Source organism: Anomalospiza imberbis, chromosome 2, assembly GCF_031753505.1.
Source record: "Anomalospiza imberbis isolate Cuckoo-Finch-1a 21T00152 chromosome 2, ASM3175350v1, whole genome shotgun sequence".
NCBI classification, from domain to species: domain Eukaryota; kingdom Metazoa; phylum Chordata; class Aves; order Passeriformes; family Viduidae; genus Anomalospiza; species Anomalospiza imberbis.
This window is the reverse complement of record NC_089682.1, coordinates 3,311,712-3,335,344: the sequence shown is the minus strand read 5'-3', so window position 1 is coordinate 3,335,344 and position 23,633 is coordinate 3,311,712. Positions and strand designations below refer to the sequence as shown.

The window sequence follows — 23,633 nt, the reverse complement described above, 5'->3', positions numbered from 1 at the left end:
GGAAAACGCTCTGGATCTTCAAAGCCCTCAGTGTGTGCTGGTGCAGTGACCCTTGCTGAAGTCTTTTGATATTGGAAATGTTGGTCCTGTTAAATATTCAGGAATCCCATTGGAAGGGTACAGCCCACAAGACTCTCTCACCTTGGGTCTCCAGGAGCTGTAAGGGTAAGAATTCAGAGCAAAGCCTCTGCTGCTCTAAACTGAAGATGGAGCAGAGACTGATCTGGAGAGAGGAATGGTGAGAGAACAGATGAACTCCATGGTGCTTTGTCCCAGCTCTGGAGCCATCCTCCTGTCCCCCACCCCTCCCACATCCCTCCTGCCCACTGGGGTCCAGTGGCAAATTCTCCCCTAAGCACGAGAAGGAGCTGCATGTCCAGCACTTGTCTTATAAACAGGTGAGAAAGCTGGGGACATTCACCCTGGAGAAGAGACTCACAGGCTCCAATACCTGAAAGGGCAACAGGGAAACAGGAGAGGGACAATTCATCAGGAACTGGAGTGACAGGACAAGGGGGAATGGGCTCAGACTGAAAGAGGGGAAATTTAGGTTAGATATAAGAAGTTGTTCCCTGAGAGAGTGGGGAGACCCTGGCCCAGGATTCCCAGAGCAGCTGTGGCTACCCCTGGATCCCTGGAATTGTCCAGGGCCAGGTTGGACATTGGGGGTTGGAGCAGCCTGGGACACTGGAAGGTGTCCCTGCCCATCTTTACCAAAAAAAAAAAAAAAAAAAAAAAAAAAAAATAGTTGAAATGTGCCATTCTGAGATACTGGTGTAAGGCTGTATCAGTGTCTCTAAGTCCTCCACTTTAGGTTCACAAGGTGGCTCCTTCCCAGCCAGCTTGAGGATCTCCACACTTCAGTCCATTTCATGAAATACACATTCACTGCCCATCACCTCGCCTGAGAAAATGGGATGGCTGAGGTGGACACACCTGAGGAACCTGTTTCACTTGTCACCAGCCCAGAGGGACAAAGCAGGAGAGGGAGGCAGAGAACAAATGGTGAAGGGTCTGGAGGAGAAGCCATAGGAGCAGCAGCTGAGGTCACTTGGTCTGTCCAGCTGGAGCAGAGGACACTGAGGCCAGAGCTCCCTGGGATCTGCAGCTCCTCCCGAGGGACAGCTCCAATCTCTGGGACAGGGACAGCACCCAGGGAGGGCCGGAGCTGGGCCAGGGCAGATTTAGGTTGGGTTTTAGGGATAGGTTCTTCCCCCAGAGGGTGCTGGGCACTGCCCAGGCTCCCCAGGGAATGGGCACGGCCCCGAGGCTGCCAGAGCTCCAGGAGCCTTTGGACAGCGCTGCCAGGGATGCCCAGGGTGGGGTCGCTGGGGGTCTGTGCACGGCCAGGAGCTGAACTCGATGATCCTGTGGGTCCCTTCCCACTCAGGATATTCCATGATTCCTTGATGCTGTGTCTCCCTGTCTGTTGCTGAATTTGTGCAAGACTTTCCAGTCAGGATTCCCCTCTCAGCCCCTTGTTTCAAGCACTCTGCCTGAGACTGGTTTCCAGCACAACTTTCAGTTCAAGAATCAAGGAAAACACGCACCTTTTTTGTTGTTGTTGTTGTTGTTTTTTGTTTGTTTTGTTTGGGTTTTTTTTGTCCCCACGTTATTGAAGGCTTTGTCACTTGTGAACCCAGTGCCACCCCACGTCCCCATGCCAGGGTGTGTGTGGGTGTGTGTGGCACTGGGGTTCAGCGGTGCGGGGGGAAGGGCTGGGGTGCCAGGACCCTCTTCTCCTGCTCTCTCCCCAGTGCTGCTCCCACTAGATGGCATCTCCGTCCCGCAAACATCCCCCAACCCTCCCGGAGCCGCACGGCTCGTGGAGCAGCGGGGTAGCGCTTGGCAATTAAAGATGGGCAAACGTTTCATTATTGCACATCAATCTCTGCTCCAGGATACCACAGCCAAGTGCCACAGATCAGCATCTTCCTCTCAAACACCTCAGCAAAGGCTGTTACTGCTGTAAAAACTGTCCCAGGGACAGAGTTTGTTGTCTCACAGGACTTGAGGGGCCTCTCAGAGCCAGCCCAGAGGGACAATCCCTGCCCTGCTCCTGCTGGACACACAATTCCTCACCCAGCCCAGCTGCCAGTGGCCTCCTTGGCTACCTGGGCACCCCTGGGCTCGTGTCCAGCCCCTGTCACCAGCACCCCCAGGGCCTTTTCCAGTCACCTTTCAGCCACATTTCTCCACAGAAGAAGGAATTTTTATTCAATAAATGTTCTTCGAGGAACTATGTCAATGATACACTGGCACAGAGTGTGGATTTGCCAGGATTTGATCCTCAGAAAGCCCCTTAAGGTTACAAACTCAATGGGTACATTTTTCTCCTCGTGCCTAATCCATTGGATCCCAGCTGGAGGCAGCAGAAGTGCTGAAAGATTTTAGCACCGAGGTGGCAGAATAGTCTTCCTCCCTCCCAGGGCTGTGAGCCTGTGGGAAGGAACAGCAACGTTTTCCATCTGTGTTGTGGCCTGGAGATTCCATCAGAAAAGGACTTGTTGCAGGGTGAGCTTTGTGAAAATGTGGGTGCCTCATGTCTGGGGTAATTTCAGGGGGACATTCTCACTTGTGTGAGAGGCCCCCATCAGGTCACAGTCAAATTTAGGCCCTGGGGTGAGCTGGACATCCCAGATGCTCATGGAAACCACAACATGGAGGTGCACAAAGAGATGCCTGAGGGGACAGGATCTGCCAGAGGCATGTGGCAAACTTACAAAAAAGCCCTCAGGCTCCCAGCTCCACGTTTCAGCAGCTCACCTGTGGTGTTTCATCAGGCTGTCACCTCACAGCTGAGGTTTGGAGAGCATTTGTCCCTTCCCACGGGATTTTTGTTGTCACTCTCATTACCATTTGCAACAAGGAGGATGGAGGCAGCAAGGTTTTTGCACAGGACACAATCACAGAATATTCTGAGTTGGGAGGAACCTACAAGGATCATCCAAGCCCTTAAATCAATGGAAATACCACGACATCAAATCTCGGTATCCAGTATTTCAGGTCAATAATTTATAGCAATCACCACAGTATTTTTGTGTCTATATTGCCCTTCTCACTCATGAGGAAAGTTACAGCTTAAGCTCTTGTTTGATTAACAGCATTATGGCATCTGTGTATCCCTGGCATTCATTTTATTGGGGGAAATTGGTCTTTCTGAGTCAAAATTACTCAAATCCTGTAAAAATAATGTGAATCTCCATGAGGATGACATATTAGCTTGTTATCACCATATCCACCTTAGTGGTGTCTTCCACTGGAAACCAACCTAATCTAATTTCTGACACATTTTCCCAATTACAGCAGCTGCACATCCTCCAGAGAAGCACTGCAGAAGCAGATGAATTCCCTAGGCACAAATCTGCCTTCCCTTCACCAGCTGTTGGGATGGTGCCTGGTGTTTCCTCTGGTGCATCTGCCTCAAATAAAGTTCACAAATTCTTCACACTTGGGTTTTCAGGATACAAAAGGACGGGGTCGACGGAAGAGGCATTTAAAAAATGGTTTATTGCAAAATCAGTCTCAAGGAAAGGTGAGACTGTAAGGTTGTTACCTCCAAAACCATCACATTAGAAGCCATACATTAGAAGTCTTGCATCAGAAGTCATTTAATTCTAGTTACGTCTTTTATAAGTTTCTTATCCAATCAGCTACTTCCACAAAGCTCGTTAGCATCTTCATAACCAATTGCTAATTGCTACATTTTACATTATTTTCTACAATGTGTCTTTTTCTATCCAGTCTCGTAACTCTACAGAAACTTTTTGCTGTATCTTCTACTTTTGATCAACTCTATTAACAAGTACTATTGTTAAACTCTAAAATCTACTATCTGGCCTAACATATTTATTTACTTATATGAGGCACATTTCTACTTGCTTGAAACATGTTTCTGCTTAAACTACAAATCTTTATTCTTATTTTGTGTCTGTTTCACTATTCCATTCTAAAGTTTCTCCAGGGCCTTAGGTCAAACACTGTATCCATCTCTATCTCTGAGCCTGTAAGTCTGAGGCCTTGGGAGCTCCCTGTGCTTGCATTTCCCACATTTGGGAAGTGTCTAGGGGGAAAATCAGGGCGAGTAATTTCGGGCCTGCACCCAGAGCCATAGGATAAGGTGGGATCTGTGTGTGTATCTATTTTAATTTAACATCAGAACCCCTTGACTCTCCCAGGAAGGATGGTTATGGAAGGGTCAGTGATGGGGATTATTAGGAATGTGGATATTAGGAAATATTCCTTCACAGAAAGGGTTGTCAAGCATTGGAACAGGCTGCCTTGGGTGGTGGAGGAGTCACCAGCTCTGGAGATGTTTAAAAGAGGTACAGACGTGACTTCAGGGGACACGATTTGGTGCTGGGCTTGGCAGTGTTAATTCAAGGGTTGGACTCCAAGGTCTTAAAGGTCTTTTCCAACCCAAATGATCCTATGGATCTCCAATCTATTGTGATGGTAATACTGCTTTGATAAAGTTAAAAGCACAAGCACTCCTGCCTTCATATTCCAATTTATCCTAAATAAACAAAAAGCCACAAGATTTCAGGTACTATGTTGTGAGGAAAAAAAAAAAAACTGTGCCCCAAACCCACTGTAACTGGTTTGATTTTTTTACTTGGTTAGTCAATTCCTTATGAAAATTAGGAGTATAATGAAGGGAAATGTCACCATCTGTCTGAAACTGGTGCACAGAGGAAAAGGCTTTAAAAGATCTCATATTATTCCCAAAAGTAATTCATCACTTTGACCCAAAGATAAAGAACTGCTGTGAAACCAGTATTGTGCTGCTCACAAGATCTGAGTGCTCAGAGGCTTTGAACATCTTTGGATTCTTCTAGAACCTTGCCAGCACCTGCTGATGTCAGTGCCAGCAGGAGAGCGCTGCAGGTGGAGCAAGGAACAGATAAATCAGGGATGGCAAAACAGAACATGGGAAGCCTGGAGCTTCTAACCCATGGCACAACCCTGGAACACAGGCAGGGTCTGCATGACCCTGCTGAGGGCAGATTTGTGGGACCTGTGCAGCCCAAACAGGCTGCAAACCTGAGGAGGGGCTTCTGCAATGATTGGAGTCAGGGAACAAAAGTTCTCATCAGATATAAGAAGTCAGAGCACTTCATAATCCCAGCACCGGGAGGATGTGGAGCTGCTGCAGAGAGCCCAGAGGAGGCTCCAGGATGAGCAGAGGGATGGAGCAGCTCTGCTGGCAGGAAAGGCTGGCACAGCTGGCATTGTTCACCTGCACAGGAGAAGCTTTGGGCTGAGCTCAGTGTGGCCTTGCAGGGCCTGGACGAGCCCCAGGAAACCTGGAGAGAGACAATTTCCAGGGCATGGAGGGACAGGACACAGGGAATGGCTCCCACTGCCAGAGGGCAGGGCTGGATGGGAGATTGGGAATTGGGAATTGTTCCCTGGCAGGGTGGGCAGGGGCTGGGATGGAATTCCCAGAGCAGCTGGGGCTGCCCCTGGATCCCTGGCAGTGCCCAAGGCCAGGCTGGACACTGGTGCTGGAGCAGCCTGGCACAGTGGGAGGTGTCCCTGCCATGGCAGGGGGTGGAATGGGATGAGTTTTAAGGTTCTTTCTAACTCAGTCCATTCTATGATTCTATAACTCTCCTGCCTTGGCTTCTCTTTTTAGAGCAGGAAGTTTTGTGTTTTCCCTTCTTCTTCCTTCTCCTTTTGATTCCCTCCCAGTGAACCAATAAACCTTTGTGAGGGAAAGTCTTGGTAACATTCTCATTTTGTTCCCTTGTGGCACATAACATTGCCAAAGTTATAAAGCACTATGAGGGCACTTTTGGATTCAGCAAAGTCCATGGTCCTCTTCCTGTTGATTCTAAGGATCATCCTTGATTTCTGCAATTTGCCAGCACTCCACATCTCCCATTTCTGATGCCATTTCTGAGGATTATGACCTAGAAAACTGTTTCATATCAAGATGTGGCTTCAGATTTGGAGCTGAATAAGCATATTGAAAAGAATAAAAAGAAGAAAAATCAAAGAGAGATTAACATTTTCTCACTTAAAGTCCTGTCCACCCACAAATCCCACACTGAACTAAAGACAACACTGGGGTTCTCAAGAGTTGTAACACTCATATCTGACCTTTGATATTCACCAAATCTCACTCAGCTTTACAAAGCAGGTAAATTCAACCCTCAGTGTTTTATTAATTTTCTTCTGCCCATGGCCAGTGAGTGTCCCTGCATGGCTGAGAAAATTCCATCATCCCATGGGGAGAGGCTCCACCCAGGGGGAGGAGCCAAGCATTCCTACCTGGATACAATCTGACTTTGGGAACACCACAGCAGCCTTTGCCCACTGCATTCCCAGAGGAGCAGCTTTCTTCCCCACTGCATTCCCAGAGGAAGCCCAGGCCCATCCCCACCAGCCCTGGAGCTTCAGAGGAAAACTCCAGCCTTGTCCAGGATCCCTGCTCCAGCAGAGCCACAGCTGGCACTGCAGGAGGGCTGAGCCACCATGGGATGGGACTGCTGCCACCACCCTGACACACAGGCTGCCAGGGCATGTTCTGACTCTGACAGTGGTGTTTTGTTTTTGGTTTTGGGTTTGTTTGTACTATTGCATTTGTATTTTTAATTTTCCTGTTAAAGAACTGTTATTCCTACTCTCATATCTCTGCCTGAGAGCCCCTTAATTTCAAATTTATAATAATTTGGAGGGAGAGGGTTTGCATTTTCCATTTCAAGGGAGTCTCCTGCCTTCCTTAGCAGATTCCTGTCTTTTCAGACCAAGCACTCACCAACTCAGTTGTCCTGTCATTGTATTGTTCTTCCACAGGAATCCCACTGAGCTCCAGCCACAGGAATCCCACTGAGCTCCAGCCACCTTCAGAGTCCAAAGATGATTCAGGGTGGTTGTTATGGGTTATCACTGCATGAACACTTTCATTCTCACAGCAAGTCTTCCATCACTCATTTTATTTTTCATCCTTTGTGCTCGATCCTTCCCAGCTCTATTTCTGATTCCTGTTACAGGGATCGAGTTTTGTAGTGATATAAACCTGTCACCCATCAGGAATTTTGCCACAGATTATGTATTTCACCACTCAAAAATCCCTGGACTGTTGCTAGGAGCAAGGAAGGTGAGAAGGGCGGTTTGGCACTCAAGGTGACTGCAACCCCCGCAACCTGCCCTAACAACATCCCAGCAGATGGGCTGAGGACCCCAAGGTATCACTGGGGGCCTGGTGGTCTGGCCCATGTTGCAGAGAAGGAAGAAGGCCAATTAAGAGATGTTCACAAGCATTTTTGATGCAGTGATCTGTCTCAACCTGCACAAAGCACATCTTTGCTAAATCCTGACACAGGACAGAACTGTGCCTTTATGATCAATTGCTTCCCTTGCACTCTTGGATTGCTGCTCTGCAGCCAAGGCACTAAACTGCTTTAATCAGACGTGTAACAGAGACCAGGATGTCCTCCCAGAGCACTCTGGCCTTGTCCTGCCCTTGAGAATCACCTGCAATCACAGGAGTCAGGAATTGTAGAAGAACCGGGAGTACATGGCTTTTTCCTGGAGTTTCATAAGGGAATAAGGGAGGAGGAATGGAGGAGAGAGCAGGATGTACAGAAAGGAAGCTGCACCAGCTTTCACCAAGGAATGTGTGGAGATAGTTGGGTCAGGCAGATCATTGCAATCCTCCACCACTCACATCATTCTCTCCCACAGTTGTGCCTCTGCTCCCAAAATCTCTCTCTTCTGTCTGTTCTTCTCATCACTTCTTTTAGAAACTCCTCTACCACAGGTTTAATATTGCTTGGGACAGGTCAATGGATCCTGCAGACAAGGCTGATGTTTCTTGATGTTGGAACCCTGGTTGCTGAGAATTTCAGACTTTCTGTGCTGCCAGGCACTGACCCCCAAGAGAACATTACATTTGACCTGAGGCTGTGGAGAAGGTTTCCAAAATGGAATGATAGAACTGGGTTTATGGGTGTGCAATTTGAATAGAAGTGTGTAATATCACATAGTAGATAACTTAGGGTTTAAGGATTTAGAATATAGTAATATATTAAAGCAAAATAGAAGTTTTAGGGTGGAGGCTGCTCCTTCTTCTTCACCTTCCTCTTCATAAGTTTGGGTAGCATTGTGTAATTAGATAAAGAAGTCCACATTGCGAGCCACGGGTAGTTAGTTATTGAGTTAAAAGTAAACAATAATTGAGGTGTCATTTCTTAATTGGACAGTTTATCCTTAAAAAGCCTTATAAGGAGAAAGATGGGGCTCCATTTTTAGTTTGTTGAAGTGCTGCAGAACACAGGGTTTGTGGGACTGTAACAGAGATAAGAACTAATAAACATCTGAGTCTGAAGAAGAAATCTCATCTCGTGATTTAATCCTGACCCTGGCAAAAAGAAGATAAAACTCAACATCCCTCCACTTTCACTTTCAAATTTGGTCTAAAATCAGACGTGCTCTGGAAGGTGACCCTGAGCTAAACTGGGAGCTATGCTGAACGCAGCTGTTCATCCAGGTGGGAACAACGTGGGATTCACCATCACTGCCCTGCAAAGATTTTTCCCAGCTCAGGCTCCTGCCTTAAAATCTGCCCTCTGCAAATAGTAACCAAAAATTACAAAATGAATTATCAATTTTGTCTTTGAGGTTGACTCCTGAGATGGTGGGATTATTTCTACATTATTTTATTTCCCAAGAAAAAAAGGATTGACAGCAGTTAAGTATGGAGGGAAAAAAAACCCCAAACAACTCAAGAGGAGTTTACAGAAGGGAATCCTTTTGTCTCCCACACATTATTTTGTTATGAGCACAAAGGATTTTCTCTGTTAAAAGTCAGATTTGATCCCCAGATTAATGCAGAAAAAAAACATCGTTGCATGCACCACTTCAGGGGGATGTAATAGGATACACACTCTGAGAAGGGGAGCTGTAGGTGATTAAGTTTCCTCATTTTTGGCAGAGATGGGTTTGGCAAGAGGAATCTCACAGACATTGTACAATTTCTGGGGACGAAAGAGGAAATCAGAACAAATGGGAGAGAGGATGAGTTCAAAACCTGCAGTTACACAAGAACCTTGGAAGTGCAAGTCCCACCAGGACAATCACCTGCTCTGGTGGTGACCTCACCTGGCCACCAGCCACCCACCCAGCTGCTCTGCCCCTGCCCCTCTTCCTGCTCTGCCCTGGTGCTGCTGGATTGCTCCTCACACCTTTGAACTCCTCTCTCACACCTGGGTTTTAATCCTTCCCTAAATGTTTTCACAGAGCCTGCTCCAGCTTGGCTGATGGGCTGAGCTTAGGCCAGTGGTGGGTCCAGTTTGGAGATACCTGGGACTGGCTGTGTCCAGCACAGGGACCACACCTGTGGCCTCTTCCTACCAAGATGTTGTCAAATAAAGCCAAAACCACCTGTTGATTCTGCAGACCAGAGAGGCAGCAAAAGCTCCAGAAAAGGTCTCCAATATTGGCTGTGACGGATCTACCTCTCTTCTTCTACGTGTGGACTAGGGGGAATGGCTTCAAACTTGCAGATTGTAGGGTTAGATTTGGTATTAGGAGGAAATCCTTCCCTGGGAAGGTGGGCAGGCCCTTGCAGAGAGTGCCCAGAGCAGCTGTGGCTGCCCCTGGATCCCTGGCAGTGCCCAAGGCCAGGTTGGACACTGGGGCTTGGAGCAGCCTGGGACAGGGTAAGATGTCAGTGTCCATGGCAGGAGATGAAACAAAATTATTTTAAGGTCCCTTCCAACACAAACCATTCCATAATTCTGAATTTTGCTCTCAGGGTTCCCTTTCAGAGAAGCCTTTCTCTATGTTTGCTCTATCAACTGATGAATATTTGGATTTCTGGGCTTTTCAGAGCTCATTTTATTGTGCATGTGCTCATCCACACTGCTCCTGAGGAATCCTGGAGCTCCCACAGGGGAGGCAGTGCCTACAGCTGGGAGTTTCTCTGTGCTCTGGAACAGAACAGATTGCTGGGGATGGCAGCAGCTCCTCAGGTCCAGCCGTGGGAGAGAGGCTGCAGTGAAATTCTGCTCACATTGCTGATTTCCAAGCTTGTCCCACGTTCCACTAAAACTAATCCAGGGTTCATTCCAAGGCCAAAGAGCCTCATCCAGCAAGCAATGTACAATAAAGCAAAAAGAAGAAAGGCAATCAAAGTTAATTTTCCCCTCATGTTCAGCAATCTTTTCCCAATCTCCTGAAATGTTTTGACCCAACTTGTACATGAGCATGGACAAATCCCAGGGGAAAAGTTCCCCTCCATGTCCTGCTGCTATAGGAGGGTCACTGATGAGACAATCAAGGGTGATTAAACAGATTTCTTACGAGCACCTCACTTTCAGCTCAGATGTCAAAATCAAAACTATGAAACAAGGAAAAAAAAGGCTACAGTCATGTCTGGGTTTTGGCAAAAGTACAGTCAGAAGGACGTGCTTGGATGAGAGAAGCTGTCTGTGAAACAGGTGGGATTTCAGGCTCTCCCAGGTGTTTAAAAGCCTTTCTCAGTGCAGCAGAGTTCAGGACTGAATGGGAAAGTGGGACTGGAAGGCTGGGAGGAGAAAGATGTGGATTGCCCAAAGGCCAGCCAGCTTCTTGGTTGTGCTGGGCCAAATCTGCAGCTTCTGGCAGTGGTTCTTCCCCTCCAGTCCCTGCCATGCTCACTCCTGTGCTTAGAGAGGGGAAAGGTGGAGAGGTTAAATTATTATTGAGCTTCCATCTCACTCAAGTGTGACTTTCTGTTAACATCGTATAAATTACCAGGGTCTCAGCCAGAGAGCACTGAAATAACTCCTGAACTAAACCCTCACTCTGCGCCAGAAGGCTTGGATGTAATGCAAAGGATTTTAGGAGGAAATGAGGTGATTCCCCAGACAACAGATGTGGATTTGAACAGCTTAAGGAAGTTTAGGGTAACAATGGTTTTCTTACTAGCTTTGTTTTTTCCTTACAAGTTCCAAGAAAGAGAAGAGACTGATTTGGGGTGGAGGGAGAACTTTGCAGAACTATTAAAGAAATATGCATAATCATCTGCAAATTAACACAATTTAATTGTATTGCAGTCTTCCGTGGCTGTTATCTTTCACTGGCCCCATTTCAAATTTTTCCAGTTTTCCCAGAGGAGAGTTTGGTTTTTATTCCTCTCATTCTCTAGATGAAAAAAAACCTAAAACTAAGCCAACAAATCCAAACAATGCATGAGAAAAAGAAAACTCCAAAATCAAGCTAGGAATGTTCTGCCCTTCCAAAAGCCCCAGATTAAAACTTGCAATTGTTGTTGTGAGAAATAAAAGAGGTTTCTCCAATATAGTTTGTTTCCTAGAAAAAACTGGGCCGGGTGCCTCCTGGAAAACCTGAAAATTTTGCTATTCCTGTTAAACAAAAGATATGGCCACAAATGTCTGTCAACATTTTAAAACAGGATTTCAAGCAGCAACTGAGCAAGGAGGTGTTAAAATAAACATTGTCCAAAAACTCAGTGTATCTTCTACCCCCGACCCACACAGAGAGAAAGCCCAAATATACATGGAAAGAAAACAGAGTCCTTCCAATCTGTGTCTGGCAGAGCTCCCAGGATAACGCCCCAGTGCTTGGACCCAGCTCTGGGATGATCCTTGATGGGGGGACAAAGGGGACCAGAGCTCTTGGGTCAGTGAAAAATTGGCCCCCAAAAAAGCTCCAGTATCACCTCCAGCTCCAAGGCTTAGAAATACACCTGTAAATATCACAGCAGAGCACAAATATATCCCAAAAAATGATCTGTCCTATCCATATATCCTATAATATCCTACCCAGCTGTGTGCAAAATCATCTGAATTCCTTCTCTGCTCATTAGAAAGGCAAAAACACCTTTACAGTGTGATTAATTTAATTTGTTTGTTTGTTTGTTTGTTTTTCATTTAAAGATGGGAGGAAATCCCCCTGGAAGTGCCAGTTTCTCTCTCATGGAAGATACTCTGATAATTGCCTTACATGAGACATCAGCCTGGCAGTCAGGCAAGACAAATCCCATCAACAATTATGATCTTAAGAAGGCTCACAGAAAATCTCCCTTCCTCTTGTGGGATTCCCAGGTGTAAATAAAACCATTCCCAGTGGTTGTGTGAACAAACTCTTTATCCTGAATAGAAAAGGCACTCAAGAGAGGCAGTTTATTGATGGTTGTAAACCACTCACATGCTTGAATCAGCCAAGTCCACAATGCACTGGACGATACAGATTTCTATTAGGGATATATTTAAATATATTCTTCATTATGGTGCTATTCCTGCTGATTTGCAGGACTGGGGGATTTTTCCACCAGTGGCAGAGTTACCCATCAACATCCAAGTCCCTTTGGTGAAGGAAATTTTCAGCCACGTGGCTGTTTTGTGTTATCAAAGTGGTATAAAGTGTCAAGTTTTACCTGCCTTTTTTATTCTCCAGGGTTGGGATTAAATGAGTGAGATGGTATTTCTCGTTTGGACTCAGATGTTTATCAGTTCTCATCTCTGTCACAGTCTCATAAACCCTGAGCTCTGCAGCACTTTAACAAACTAAAAATGGAGCCCCATCTCTCTCTCTCCAAGGCATTTTAAGGATAAACTGTCCAATTAAGAAATGACGCCTCAATTATTGTCACTTTTAACCCAATACCCAACCACCCATGCCCACAATGGGGACTTTTTTATCCACTTGCACAAAACCACCCAATCCCATGGAGAAGGAGGTGAAGGAGAAGGAGCAGCCTCCACCCTAAAACCTCCATCCTGCTTTATATCTATTGCTGCATCCTAAACCCTTAAACTCTGAGTTTCCCACCCTGAGATATCACACACTTCTGTTCAAACTCCACACCTGTAATCTCAGTTTTATTATTGAATTTTAGAAGCCTTCTCCAGGGCCTCAGGTCACTGCAGTGTTCTCCTGGGGGTCAGTGCCTGGCAGCACAGAAAGTCTCAAATTCTCAGCAGCCAGGGTTCCAAAAGTAAAGGAGCAAGAGGAAATCATAATTCTGGCTCATAACTTCCTGGAAGGTGCATGCAGAGGGTTTTGATTCCCTTAAATCCACAGAGTCTTCTGGAAACTGCAGAAAAAAACATGGTACAAGCTCAGGTTTACGCAGGACACAGGACAATGTGTAGATTTGCACAGTCAATCACTAAAAGTACACCTACACCTACTTCACACAATGCTTGCTTGTATACTCTATTAACAATACACAATTAATAACAATAATAATAATAACACTTCATTATTAAGCTTAAAACCTTCTACTATCTTGTTAAGCATATTTTTTCTGCAGTCTTAAAATCTATTTTAGCAAGGCCTAAAATTCAAGCTATCGTTTCATGTCCTTACTGTGCTATTGTAACTTTTTCTACTTTCAGACTTTGCAGCTGCAGCTAATTCTAAATTTTCTGTTCTTTCTGTTTCTAAAGCCTGCTTTTACAGCTTTCTAGAAATCTTTTTGCCTTTACTATTTCCCACAGATTTGCACAAGACATTCTAGGATGGACAGGCCTTAAAGCTGCATGCTACAAACCCAGGAAATCTTTATTTTGTCTTGAGCAGACAGCTCAAATACCAATTTATTTCTTTCACTTCCTAAGCTGAAAGGCTACAGTAGGACTGAATAATTTGCTTAAAATCAGCCTGGATCACCCAGAGGAACATGGAATTGTGAAAAATCAGCACAGCAAGAAGAAAACATGCAGAAACACAGCTTTTATTGAAAAAAACTAAAGTCCTTGCAGGCAGCCACAATGCCAGGAGGAGGGAGAGGCTGTTCTCTGCTATGGCTCAGAAAGAAAGCTGTGCACAGAGGACTGATTTTTTTCTATTCAAGGCTGAGAGCCTGAAGGAACAGCCTACCAAAATCCTGCAGTGGGTGGAGTGGGATCAGACTCAGGGATGTGCACTGGTGCCACTGGCAGAAAGAAATCTGATTCATTTCCCCCCAAAATAAAATTGTTATGGCAGGCAGAAGGCCCGGGGTAGAGGGGATGTGAAATTGAGTGAATGGGGCAGATTTTATGGGAGCTCTCTTTAGTCCACTGGAAGTTTTGCTGCCTTTTCTTAGCCAAAGAAAGCTGGATATAGCTTGATTTTATATATCAGATAGGTAGATAAGTTTTGGGATAAATATATGCATTGAATGAGGAATAGGAAGTAAAAATTAGTACTTTTTGCCTGCTTGATTTAGTCCTGATCCAGAAACACCCAAGAAGGGGGAAACTCTCTCCTGCAGCAGAGCACCAAGCTCCAAGAGCTGTTTCACACTGAGAGCAAGAGGAAAACTGATGTTTTCTCTGAAGCCCCTGCATTGCCAGCACTGGAAAATGCTCAAGGCTTCTAAAAGTTGCTGTTGAGGATGGTTTGGCCAAAGGTGGCACTTGAAAGACAAATCACAGAGCTGTCCTGAACTTGCAGACTGGTTTATCCCAGGGGGCTGATGGACAAGCTGAACATCAGAGCAAAACTAATAAAGAATAGGTGAAGTGGAGTCTTTAACAGCCTCAAAACAGGAATTAGGCCAGGCTTAAGAAATCCATGAACTTGATGCTGTGTGTCTGCACAACTATAAATTCTACCCTAAGAGGACTGACAGTGTCCCACCAGAGGGAAGATCCAAGTGCTGCAGAATTCAGCATTCCATAAACACCAACAAATGATTTTGTATATCTACTCACTCTACTTAAACCAACAAAAGTATTATCAAGCTGATAACTAAAGTGGTCTGATTTTCTCTGACCTGGTGTTCTGCTCTTGTAGAAATTTAGGGATACATCAGTGGATTTAATGGATGCAACCTGCTTAAATCTGTAGGGAAGATTTATGTGTCTGACTACTGCAGGCAGCTGCAGCTGCAAAATCACATTCACTTCTCCAGAGCTGCACCATTCTCACTGCATTTTTACAATGTATTTATCCATATGTAGCAAAACCCATTAATTATTAATAAAGAACTATCATTAGGGTGTGCCTAAATTTAGCTGACTAAACCACATATCCAAGGATGATGTGTAAATTCAGAAGTGTAAAGTCTACACAACAGTTTCATTTCTACAGCGCTCCAATTATCTTTTCTTTCTGCCATCTTCAGTACCGAGTCTGTCTTTTCCTTTCTCCAGTTTTTGTACAACCTCTTGTGTCACCTGACCAGTTCCTGGTCTACCTTGAAATTGCTTTTAGAGCTCCTTTTGTCTTCCTTATGTCCAGGTACTCCAGAAAATCATGCAAAATGCTTCTATTCATGGAGAGGTGCTGGAAGGTCTAAACATAGCAATTAAACCAAATCCAAACCTACAATTTCACAACAGGTAGGAAGCAAAGACAGAAAAACAGAGTCTAGAGAGCAGAGAGACCCCAGTCTTACTGTGGCATCGTTTCAGCTGTGTTGTTGCCTGTGGCAATCAGTCAAACCCTCAATTAGGACATCTAATTATGCACCTTGATGTGCAGCACTTACACAGTTGAATTATCAGCCCTAAGTTCTAAATGTTAATAACACCTTCCTGAAGGTTATTCTGGCTGCTTTTGCTGAGTTTTTGAAATCTGTTTTGTCCTAAATACCAGAGTGTTTGCTTTGCAGCGCAGTCCTTATTTTTTTATGGTATTCAAACTCCTTTCTGCCTTTCTTTACAGTACTCTTTATTTTGGAGGAGTGCTTTGCTTTGCTGCATGCCTGTATTATTTTGTGGCATGCTACTCAGTCTTTATTTCAAGCACACAGGAAAGGATATTGATGCTATTATTTGTCTACCATTATTTGTCTACCTTTAGTAAGAGCCAAAGCCACAGGCAAGATCAGTTGACAACCATGATCTGTCACACAAACAACTTCCTCAGGGACAACCTGTGTTTGATGTGGTGCCAGGTGAGGTCTCCTTAGAAAACAAACACAGATCCTAAGTGGATACCCAAATCCATGAATTTCAGTCATCCTCATGGCCTTTCACTGCAAAGCCTGAAAGTTTGGGGTTCAGCAGGCCTGGCAGATGAGCCCTAAAGAAAGGTGTGATTGTAAATGCCTTGAGTCAGAAATCTCTGGGATTAAATCCAAACTTTCTCGATTCCAGGGTTGGAAATGATATAAGGGTTCCATTAAAAAATTGTTTTAATTAAGTTCTAATTAATTATTTTTCATTAATCATAACCAGTGTATTAATTATAAGCAGTGTTTTAGCATTACATAACTTTTAGCCAGCATTTAGCCAGGTTGTCATGAGCTCCTTTTGTAGGAACACACCTTGGGAAAATTACTGGAACTTGGAAGTTTTGATTAACTAACTCTGATGTCCTTCAATGAACAAATCCTGGGAGACAAAGGCATGTTATTGAGGTTGGACACCTGGAATACAGAATTTATGGACCATAAGGACATTTTGCAGAAACCAGAAGATAAAGAAGAGACTAAGGACAACTCAGTGTATGCTTTGGAAAGTCTGAAAAACATACTAAAACTAGGGACTAATTAGCATGAGAAGTGAGAAATCTATAACCAACAGAGGATAGAATACTAATTAATGGAACAGAAGTATGTTATTGTTGTGATTTGACACTGGCCTAGCGCCAGGCACCCACAAAAGCCATTTGCTCACTCTCCCCTGCCACAGCTGGGCAGAGGAGAGAAAAAAATTAACAAAGGCTTCATGAGTTGACATGAGGACTGGGAGAAAACACTCCAAGGGCAAAACAAGCTCAGCTTAGAGGTACAAAGTGAATTTATTACTAACAGAGTCAGAGGAGGATAATGAGAAGTAAAATAAGCCCTTAAAAAACACATTTCCTCCTCCAAGACCTCTCTCCAACAGCACAGGGACACAGGACATGGGGGTTTTGGTCAGTTCATCATTGAGATTTCCTTCTACCGCCCAGGGAGAGGAGTCCTTCCCCTGCTGCACCATGGGTTCCATCCCACAGGCCACAGCTCTCCATGAACTTCTCCAGCTTGGCTCCATGAGCAGCAGTCCTGACACAACTGCTGGAACGTGAATTCCCACAAGGGCAGACAGTCCTCCCAAAACTGCTGTGCTGTGGGTCTCCCTTTCCACGGGGAGCAGTCCTGCAAGGACAGGCTGCTCCACCCTGGAAGAAAAGGCCCTCTCTCTCCACTGGGTCCCCCACTGGATCACAGCCTCCTCCAGGCATCCACCCACTCCAGCATGAGCACTTCCCCCAGGGGCTGTGGGTGGATCGCAGCATCCTCCGTGGATCCCCACGGGCTGTGGGTGGATCTCTGCATCCCCCATGGATCCCCAGGGGCTGTGAATGGACCTCAGCAAACCCGTGGGCTGCAGCTGCATTTCTACTTCCCCTGTGGATCTTTGCATCCCCTGTGGATCCCCAGGGGCTATGGGTGGATCTCTGCATCCCCTGTGGATCTCTGCATCCCCCATGGATCCCCAGGGGCTGTGGGTGGATTTCTGCATCCTCCATGGATCCCCAGGGGCTGTGGGTGGATCTCTGCATCCTCCATGGATCCCCAGGGGCCGTGGGTGGATCTCTGCATCCCCCATGGATCCCCAGGGGCTGTGGGTGGATCTCTGCATCCTCCATGGATCCCCAGGGGCTGTGGGGGCTCAGCTGCTTCACCATGGTGGTCACCACGGCCTGTAGAGGAATCTCAGCTCCAGCACCTGGAGCACCTCCTGCCCCTCCTTCTCCACTGACCCTGGTGTCTCCACATTCTTTCCCTCACATGTTCTCACCTCCTCCTCTTCTCTGGCTAGGAAAAAACTGTGTGTGCCCCACTTTGTTTTGATTTTCTTCTTTAATACCTTAGAACAGTGGAGTTCCCCACCACTCTCAATGGCCCAGCCTTGGCCAGCGCCTTGTCCATCTTCAGAGCCACCAGGGATTGGCTCTGCTGGCCATGGCAGAAGCTTCCAGCAGCTTCTCGCAGCAGCCTCCTCTGCGGGGCCCCCACCATCAAAAACCAGGCCCTGCAAAACTAAAACATTCCCCCAGGCCAGGCCTGTTCTGGCCCGTTCCCAGCCCATCGTGCTGGTGTTGGGGTGCCAGGGTGGGCCTTGGTGACATGGGCACTCTGTGTAGGGCCCTTTATGGCATGGTGGTGGCCAGAGACCCTTGTGACATCAGAGAGCCCCATCCTGGCCGAGGGTTTGTAGGGGCAACGCAGGGCCCGGGGTGCCCAGACCCAGGAGAGCCACTCTGGGAGGATCCGGAAGCAACTCCCGGGATCCGTTTGTACCACAGGCCCAGCGTGACGGAGGAGGACAAAGCCCCAGAGCCATCCCCCAGTCCCGGTGGCCCGGCCCCGTGCCCAGCTGGCTGCACGCCCAGGCCCTCGGCGGGCAGTGGCGGGAGCAGGGTCAGGTCAGGCCTGCCGCTGTCACACACCGAGGAGGACAAAGGGACCTTTGGTGACACGGCCCACGAGCATTCCCAGTGGGAAGCTGCGATGGAGCAGGAGATGTCCCAGGGGGAAGAAGCTGTGGGAGGGCAGCAGGAGTCTGGATGGGATGAAGATCAGAGATCCCAGGAGCCGTCCCTCTGGAGCGTTCCTGAAGATTCCTGGGCGGAAGATGCCTCAGAGCTGTCCCAGCGGGAAGCTGAGAGGGACCAGGAGCTCTCGCCAAGGGAAGACGATGTGCACTCCTACATCTCCCCGTGGGAACAGCAGAGAGAGCCGGAATTGTCCCCAGCGAGGGGCAGCAGCGACAAGGAGCTGTCCGGAGGGGCAGAAGCCGGGGCCCAAGAGCTGTCCCAGCGGGAGGAGGATGTCGCCTCCAGCACCGGGGACAAAGCCTTGAGCCCAGTGAGTGAGGAGGAGCCCCAGCCTGGTTCCCCGGAGCGACCCGGCTCCCCCGGCCCCGTGGGCACAGCGCTGGCAGCAGAGGCAGCCCCTGCCCTGCCCAGCGCCTCTCCTGCCCCTGGCAGTCCCCCGGAGGCCGAGCCGGCAGCTGCTGCCCCGGCTGCAGCTGCTGGGCAGGAGGAGCGCCCCGAGCCCGTCGCTGCCCGGGAGGAGGAAAAGGCAGTGGAGGCTTCAGTGGAGGCCAGCCAGGAGCTGCCATCAGCAGGGACACAGAGCCCGGTCCCTGCCCCACAGAGCCCCCAGGGCCGCAGCCCGGCTCTGCTGGACTTAGCCTGGCACATCAGCAGTGAGATCGTGTGCCGGGCCCTGCGGGACATCCAGGGATCCGGGCGGCAGCCGCAGGGACCCCTGGAGGAAAAGGCAGCGGAGTCTCCTGTCCCCAGCGAGGAGCTGTCATCCCTGGGGACACAAAGCCCACTCAGTGTCCCCTACAACATCCAGGACAGCAGCCCTGCCCTGCTCTGCAGGGAGCAGAGCAGCTCTGGGCAGCTTCTGAGCCAGCCCCAGCTGCAGCAGCGGGAGGAACAGGATGCTCGGGAGGAGGCTGCAGGAGCAGCAGGAGCAGCTCCATCCCAAAGGGAGCAGAGCCCCCTGCCCAGGAAATCCCACGCGGAGGAGGAGCTTTCCCAGCAGGAGTGTGTGCAGGAGGCAGAGCTGTCCCTGGGAGAAAGGAGCAACTCCCAAGGAGGGTCCCAGGGGGAAGAGTGTGCAGGTCAGGAGCTGCCCCAGGAAGTGTCAGACTGGGAAGAGCACACGGAGGAAGAGATGTCCCATGGAGAAGTCAACAACTCCCAGGAACACTCAGACTGGGAGGAATACCTGGAGAAAGAGCTGCTCTGGAAACTCTCAGACTGGGAGGAAAACATGGAGCAGGAGTTGTCCCAGGGAGATGTCAAGAGCCAGAAAGAAGTTTCCAACTGGGAAGACCACAATGGCCAAGGCTTTTCCCAAGAGGAATCGTCCCTTGGCCAGGATGCGTCCCAAGAGAACAACCACGGACACTCCGTACACTCCAGCTGGGAGGACGACAGCGACCCAGAGCTGGCGCAGTACGCCTGGGAAGTCAGGTCTGACTCTGGCATCTGGATGAAGCCCTTGGCCCTGGAGGAAGACACAGGGGATGAGGTGAGCATCCTGGAGCTGCCCCCAGAAGAAGACAAGCAGCAGAAATGGGGAGTTTTTGCGGCAGGTGGGCTCCCAGTGCCTGTCCCCCGTGAGGCCTGGGTTGAGGAGCAGGAACCAGAGCTGCGCAGCCCAGGGCTGCTCTGTGCCTCGCCTGCCCCCCTGGAAGGCCAAGCCCCTGTGGGACACACAGCTTCTCCCTCCCAGGCCCTCCATGGGCAGCCGTGTGCCCCCAAGAAACGTCCCTCCCGCTTCAGGTGGGCACTGCGGCGGCTGTTCTGCTGTTCCTGCCTGGCGGCACCGCCCGAGGAGTAGCACGGACATGGCACCGACAGCAGCCACTGCTCCTGAGCCGCCCTCCCTGCGGGCTGTGGCACCCACGCGACTCTGAACCACGGCATCAGGGAACCGACAGGAACGGGATCAGGAGCGTGGAGAAGACAGAGATGGCACAGAGATGATGAGGGCCACAATGATGACAAAGACGAAGACGAAGACGACAAAGGCAATGACAAAGATGAAGACGATGAAGACAAAGAAGTCGACAAAGACAATGCAGAAGGCAGAGATGAAGAAGGTGAAGACGATGGCAAAGACAATGAAGACAAGAGGAAGAAGAATAATTTAAAGATACACAGAATAAGATTAGTGATAGGAATAAGAATTTAGCAATACATAGGAGAAGAAGAGGAATAGGAATAAGAATTATAAAATCCATAGAAGAAGAGGAATAAGAATTTAAAAGCAATAGAAGAACAGTAGTAAGAATAGGAATATTAGAATTCCTTGAAGGAGAGTAATAAGAATTTTAAAATGCATAGGAGAAGAGTAATAATAAGTAGGATGTGAAGATATGTAGAAGAAGAAAAGAAGAAGTAGAATAGTGAGAATAAGAAGAATAAGAAGAATTATTTAGAATTCCATAAATGAAAATAAAATCTAGTAAATAAGAAAAATTATCAAATCATTTCTATTTTCCAATCAAATTTGTGATGCACAAGAGCAGAGCCTCCAGATTTCTTTTCTCCTCTCCCCAAGCCATTGATGGATTTTCCACTTCTGTCCCAGGGAGTGCCCTGGGAGCAGCGACTGCTCAGCCCCAGTGCCTGTGCATCCCCTTGGGCTGTGGGTGGATCTCTGCATCCCCCGTGAATCCCCAGGGGCTGTGGGTGGATCTCTGCATCCCCCATGGATCCCCAGGGGCTGTGGGTGGATCTCTGCATCCCCTGTGGATCCCCAGGGGCCGTGGGTGGATCTCTGCATCCCCCGTGGATCCCCAGGGGCTGTGGGTGGATCTCTGCATCCTCCATGGATCCCCAGGGGCTGTGGGTGGATCTCTGCATCCTCCATGGATCCCCAGGGGCTGTGGATGGATCTCTGCATCCCCCGTGGATCCCCAGGGGCTGTGGGTGGATCTCTGCATCCCCCGTGGATCCCCAGGGGTTGTGGGTGGATTTCTGCATCCCCCATGGATCCCCAGGGGCTGTGGGGGCTCAGCTGCCTCACCATGGTGGTCACCACGGCCTGTAGAGGAATCTCAGCTCCAGCACCTGGAGCACCTCCTGCCCCTCCTTCTCCACTGACCCTGGTGTCCCCACGTTCTTTCCCTCACATGTCCTCACCTCCTCCTCTTCTCTGGCTAGGAAAAAACTGTGTGTGCCCCACTTTGTTTTGATTTTCTTCTTTATTACCTTAGAACAGAGGAGTTCCCCACCACTCTCCATGGCCCAGCCTTGGCCAGCGCCTTGTCCATCTTCAGAGCCACCAGGGATTGGCTCTGCTGGCCATGGCAGAAGCTTCCAGCAGCTTCTCACAGCAGCCTCCTCTGCGGGGCCCCCACCATCAAAAACCAGGCCCTGCAAAACTAAAACATTTCTTTAGAAGCAGGAGCATTCATTTCCTTGTTTGCTATAAATTGATAAATTTAAAAGTTTTGTGGAGGCCAGGCACAAACCCTGGCCAAGAATAAAGTCAGGACAGACTCATTGACACTAAATAGACGATTTTGGAGGGTTTATCCCAACAGTTTTGGAGGATTTGGTAAAACCAGGACACACATCAGAGATCAGTCTGATTCTGTGTGACAAAAAGAGCCAGAAAATTCCCTGTTGTAGCAAACCCATTCCCTCTCCCTCCCTGAGCCTCTTCAAGCCGCTGCAGCCAGCTGTGAACAGCCAGGTGAGGAGGAGGATGGGCAGTACAGTGTGCTGGCACTATCCAGAGCGGGAATGCTCTCCCTGGGGAAGCAGAGCCAGCTGAGCTCAGGTTAAAGCAATCCCCAGGCTGCTGCAACCAGACAAAAATCCTTCCTAATTGGCTTCCTGGCAACCCCAGCCTCAGCAGACCTCGGCTGCAGCAGCAACTGTGACCCCAAATGCCCTGGAATTCCCAAAGTATTTCTGCATCTGTGAAGTTTCAGGTCTGGTTTCCCATCAATAACCCTTTCCTATGGAAGGAATTTTTGCACAGACTAGAGAAGTGAGTTTGCTACACAAAAGCTGTGGTTTCCTTCAAATAGCACTGCAAACAAAAGCTCTGGTCTGTTCTGATCAATGAAATTGGTGTCACCTGTACTTTAACAGTGTAATAGAATAATGGAATGTTTTGGTTGGAAGGAACTTTGAACATCATCCCATTCCACCCCCTGCCATGGCAGGGACCTTCCACTGTCCCAGGCTGCTCCAAGCCCCAGTGTCCAACCTGGCCTTGGGCACTGCCAGGGATCCAGGGGCAGCCCCAGCTGCTCTGGGAATTCCAGCCCAGCCCCTGCCCACCCTGCCAGGGAACAATTCCCAATTCCCAATCTCCCATCCAGCCCTGCCCTCTGGCAGTGTGAAGCCATTCCCTGGGTCCTGTCCCTGCATTCCCTGGAAATTGTCTCTCTCCAGGTTTCCTGGGGCTCCTCCAGGCCCTGCAAGGCCACACTGAGCTCAGCCCAAAGCTTCTCCTGTGCAGGTGAACAATGCCAGCTGTGCCAGCCTTTCCTGCCAGCAGAGCTGCTCCATCCCTCTGCTCATCCTGGAGCCTCCTCTGGGCTCTCTGCAGCAGCTCCAGCTCCTCCCTGGGCTGGGACAGGGCTGGGGCAGCTCTGCAGGTGGGCTCTCACCTGAGCAGGGCAGAGTCACCCAAAAAAGTAGCCCCAAAAACCACACAAAATCTGAACTTGATGAAACCTGTGAACACAACTTTGCTTTCTTGGTGTTGCAATTCCTGAGGCCAGGGCAGAGAATTGCAAGAAAGATAGTTAAAAGAGGAAAATTAACTGGTTCCAGCCTACAAGACAGGCATGGCTGTGCTCAGTAAACATTTCAGACAAATGAGAGAATGGAAGCAAACCAAATAGTGCAGCAACATGAGCTTTTCTTCCCTCAGTAAGTGATTCTTAGAGCTTTTCTGCCAAGCCTATGGGCTCCTCAGCAACATAGTGTGGTTCTCCTTGCTCATTCATGCGGACAAGCAATGATTACCGACAATTAACATCTCTCTTGATGAAGGCAATTAAATGCTGTGAAAAACCAAAATGCCTGAAAAAAAAAAAAAAAAAAAAAAAAGAAAAAAGGATGGAAGAAAGGAAGAAAAGAGCATGCTGGCTAAGTTGGGATGCACATCACTGAGGCATTTTGTAATTGGAAAGCTACCTGGGTTTTGCTTTCTGACTTATTCAACAAAACCCTATTAAATGAGGCTCCAGGTGAAGTACAGCAGTGAT

General features: G+C 48.3%; 2 long non-coding RNA genes across 2 annotated transcripts; both read right to left on the bottom strand.

Moving 5' to 3' along the window:
• Positions 1-2,200: 2,200 nt before the first annotated feature.
• LOC137468149 (uncharacterized) lies at positions 2,201-21,847 on the bottom strand. Its single transcript, XR_010995779.1, has 3 exons — positions 21,616-21,847; positions 3,243-3,418; positions 2,201-2,439 (listed from the first exon to the last, which is right to left on the bottom strand). It is a non-coding gene; the product is annotated as an uncharacterized lncRNA (long non-coding RNA).
• On the bottom strand, positions 5,709-6,824 carry LOC137468148 (uncharacterized). The gene is made up of 2 exons (XR_010995778.1): positions 6,764-6,824; positions 5,709-5,958 (listed from the first exon to the last, which is right to left on the bottom strand). It is a non-coding gene; the product is annotated as an uncharacterized lncRNA (long non-coding RNA).
• Positions 21,848-23,633: the final 1,786 nt, after the last annotated feature.